Raw genomic sequence first — 4698 nt, forward strand, 5'->3', positions numbered from 1 at the left:
CTGGTCATTTATGAACATTTGAACATCTTGGCCATGTTCTGTTATAATCTCCACCCGGCACAGCCAGAAGAGGACTGGCCACCCCACATAGCCTGGTTCCTCTCTAGGTTTCTTCCTAGGTTTTGGCTTTTCTAGGGAGTTTTTCCTAGCTACCGTGCTTCTACACCTGCATTGCTTGCTGTTTGGTGTTTTAGGCTGGGTTTCTGTACAGCACTTTGAGATATCAGCTGATATACGAAGGGCTATATAAATAAATTTGATTTGATTCTTGTTCTGAGAAATTAAGGTTATTTCATGCAAGAAATTGCCAAGAAACTGAAGAACTCGTACAACGCTGTGTACTACTCCCTTCACAGATCCGCGCAAACTGGCTCTAACCAGAATAGAAAGAGGAGTGGGAGGCCCCAGTGCACAACTGAGTAAGAGGACAAGTACATTAGTGTCGAGTTTGAGAAACAGATGCCTCACAAGTCAATTGGCAGCTTCATTAAATAGTACCCGCAAGTCACCAGTCTCAACGTCAACCGTGAAGAGGCGACTCCAGGATACTGGCCTTCTGTACACCTATGTAGTCCAATTGTATTTGTCACATACACGTTATACACATCTTTATAAACGCACTCACCGAGTCAGCAGATGTTAATGTGAGTGTAGCGAAATGCTTATGCTTCTAGTTCCAACAGTGCAGTAATATCAACAAGTAATCTAACAATTCCCCAACAACTACCTAATACACACAAATTTAAAGGGGTGAATGAGAATATGTACATGTAAGTATGTGGATGAGCAATGGCCGAGCAGCAAGGTGCAATATATGGTATAAAATACAGTATATACATGTGATATGAGTAATGTAAGATATGTAAACATTATTAAAGTGGCATTATTTAGAGTGCATTGTATAAACTGACCAATTTATTAAAGTGGCCAGTGATTGGGTCTCAATGTAGGCAGCAGCCTCGCTGAGTTAGTGATTGCTGTTCAGCAGTCTGATGGCCTTGAGATAAAAGCTGTTTTTCAGTCTCTCAGTCCCAGCTTTGATGCACCTGTACTGACCTCGCCTTCTGGAGGGTAGCGGTGTAAACAGGCAGTGGCTCGGGTGGTTGATGTCCTTGAGGATCTTTTTGGCCTTTCTGTGACATCGGGTGCTGTAGATGTCCTGGAGGGCAGATAGTTTGCCCCCGGTGATGCATTGTGCAGACCGCTCCACCCTGTGGAGAGCCTTACGGTTGTGGGCAGAGCAGTTGCTGTACCAGGCTGTGATACAGCCCGACAGGATGCTCTCGATTGTGCATCTTTAAAAGTTTGTCAGGGTTTTGGGTGACAAGCCAAATTTCTTCAGCCTCCTGAGGTTGAAGAGGTGCTGTTGCGCTGCCTTCACCACACTGTCTGTGTGAGTGGACCATTTCAGTTTGTCTGTGATGTGTACGCCGAGGTCCTTAACTTTCCACCCTCCACTTCTGTCCCTTCAATGTGAATAGGGGGGTGCTTCCTCTGATGTTTCCTGAAGTCCATGATCATCTCCTTTGTTTTGTTGACATTAAGTGAGAGATTGTTTTCCTGACACCACACTCCAAGTGCCCACACCTCCTCCCTGAAGGCGGTCTCATTGTTGTTGGTAATCAAGCTCACTACTTTTGTGTTGTCTACAAACTTAATGATTGAGTTGGAGGCGTGCATGGTGAACGCAGTCGTGGGTGAACAGGGAGTACAGGAGGGGGCTGAGCACGCACCCTTGTGGAGCCCCAGTGTTGGATGGTCAGTGAAGTGGAGATGTTGTTGCTTACCTTCACCACCTGGGGGCGGCCCATCAGAAAGTCCAGGACCCAATTGTACAGGGCAGGGTTGAGACGCAGGGCCTCCAGCTTGATGAGCTTGGAGGTTATTATGGTGTTGAAGGCTGCGCTGTAGTGAATGAACAGCATTCTTACATTGGTATTCCTTTTGTCATATGTGATAGGGCAGTCTGCAGTGTGATGGCAATTGCGTCATCTGTGGACCTATTGGTGCGGTATGCAAACTGAAGTGGGTCTAGGGTGGTTGGTAAGGTGGAGGTGACATGATCCTTGACTATCTCTCAAAGCACTTCATGTTGACAGAAGTGAGTGCTACGGGGCGGTAGTCATTTAGTTCAGTTATTTTTGCCTTCTTGGGTACAGGAACAATGGTAGCCATATTGAAGCATGTGGGGACAACAGACTGGGATAGGGAGCGATTGACTATGCCCGTAAACACACCAGCCAGCTGGTCTGCACATGCTTTGGGCCAGCAGCCTTGCGAGGGTTAACACGTTTAAATGTTTTACTCAACGTCAGCCACAGAGGAGGGGGCACAGTCCTTGTTAGCGGGCCACGATGGTGACACTATTATCCTCAAAGCAACCAAAGGTGTTTAGTTTGTCTGGAAGCGTGACGTCAGTGTCCGTGACGTGGCTGGTTTTCTTTTTGTAGTCCATGATTTCCTGTAGACCCTGTCACATACGTCTTGTGTCTGAGCCGTTGAATTGCAAATCCAGATCCAAATCCAAATTCCCAGACCTCTTTCCATGGTTAATTGCGGTGGATCGCGCTTTCAGTTTTGCGCGAATGGCGCTATCCATCCATGGTTTCTGGTTAGAATATGTTTTAATAGTCACAGTAGGTACAACATCTCCAATGCACTTCTTTATAAACGCACTCACCGAGTCAGCGTATAGGTTGATGTTGTTCTCTGAGGCTGACCGGAACATATTCCAGTCCGCTTGATCAAAACAATCTTGAAGCGTGGCCAGCGTTGAATGGTTCTCGTCACTGGTACATCCTGTTTGAGTTTCTGCCTATAAGACGGAAGGAAAAAGATGGTGTCATGGTCAGATTTGCCAACGGGAAGGCTTGGTATGCATTGCGGAAGTTAGAGTAGCAGTAGTCGAGGGTTTTGTGCATGGGCGTAGCGCAATCAATACGCTGGAAGAATTTAGGTAGACTTGTTCTCAAATTTGCTTTGTTAAAATCCCCAGCTACAATAAATGCAGCCTCAGGATGTATGGTTTCCAGTTTGCATATAGTCCAGTGAGGTTCCTTGATGGTGGTCTCGGTATCTGCTTGAGGGGGAATGTACACAGCTATGACTATAACTGATGAGATTTCTCTTGGTCGGTCAAATGGTCGGCACTTGATTGTAAGGAATTCTAGATCGGGTGGGCAGAAGGACTTGAGTTCCAGTATGTTGTTATGATTACACCATGAGTTGTTAATCATAAAGCATACACCCCACCCTTCCTTTTCCCAGAAAGGTGTTTATCTCTGTCGGCGCGATGCATGGAGAAGCCCGTTTGCTGAACCGATTCCGACAATATATCCCAAGAGAGCCATATTCCATAAAGAAAATCAGCTGTTTCCAGCTACAATAGTAATTTACAACATTAACAATGCCTACACTGCATTTCTGATCAATTTGATGTTACTTTAATGGACAAAAAAAATGCTTTTCTTTCAAAAACAAGGACATTTCTAAGTGACCCCAAACTTTTTGAACGGTAGTGTATTTAAATGGACAAATCTGTGAACTGTTTTGGGCCAGTTTTAAATTGACACATAACATGTTAGTAAAGGTGTCAGCTAGAGATGACGTGCAGGGATTTGCAGTCTTGCATGATGTCTACTTTGATGCTAATTTGCATTTTCGAATCTGAGTAAATAGAGCTGAATATATTGATAAGTCACCGTGTCTGAAAGAGATTTACATGGTTATCAAAACATCATGCCATGGTTAAATAAAATCTTATTTGTCACATACACATGGTTAGCAGATGTTAATGCGAGTGTAGCGAAATGCTTGTGCTTCTAGTTCCGACAATGCAGTAATATCTATCAAGTAATCTAACCTAACAATTTCACAACAACTACCTTATACACACAAGTGTAAAGGAATGAATAAGAATATGTACATAAAAATATATGAATGAGTGATGGCCGAACGGCATAGGCAAGATATCCAATAGTTCCTCCCGACTGTATGTAATAAAACCTGAGATTTCCTGGGGTAACAATGTAAAAAATAACACATAAAAAAACTAAATACTGCATAGTTTCCTAGGAACGCGAAGCGAGGTGGCCATCTCTGTCGGCGCCGGAAGTAGCCTACATGAAACACAGTTCTTATTTATTTGTTTCTAAAATCCCATATAGGAAAAATTAATGGTGGATAAAAAATTTGAACCGTTTTCCTGTTTGACCGCTAGGTGTATGGGTATTATGACACTCCCACCGTTGGGATCTATTAAAAGCTCTCTCATTGACCTACAAACAAAAACTCCTGGCTAGGTATATGGGAAAAAACGCCACCTACTGGAGAATATAGATTTCGGGCCCAATCATTGCAACCCATTGCTTCGCATCTTCCTATCTAAATATGCTCATAATACGTAAACTAAGAAAATCAACAAAATGCTCAGTCTTATTCAAATTACTTCTCATAACCATACACAGGTTACAGGGCCTTTTTGGTGAACATGCAAATCCAGTGAGAACATCAACTATCGGTATCATACTCTCGCGCATCAAAGCTACAGTCAAAATGGTCTGTATCATAAAAAATCATGAAAATAAAGTGCTTTTTGGGCTTAATTTAAGTTTATTGTCAGCCATAAGGTTAGCAGTGTGGTTAGGTTTAAAATCTGATTTTAAGAATGGTAGAAACGTGCCTAGTAAAATAAAAAAT

This window comes from Oncorhynchus mykiss, chromosome 27 (assembly GCF_057628025.1).
Source record: "Oncorhynchus mykiss isolate SJ-2025 chromosome 27, ASM5762802v1, whole genome shotgun sequence".
NCBI classification, from domain to species: Eukaryota; Metazoa; Chordata; class Actinopteri; order Salmoniformes; family Salmonidae; genus Oncorhynchus; species Oncorhynchus mykiss.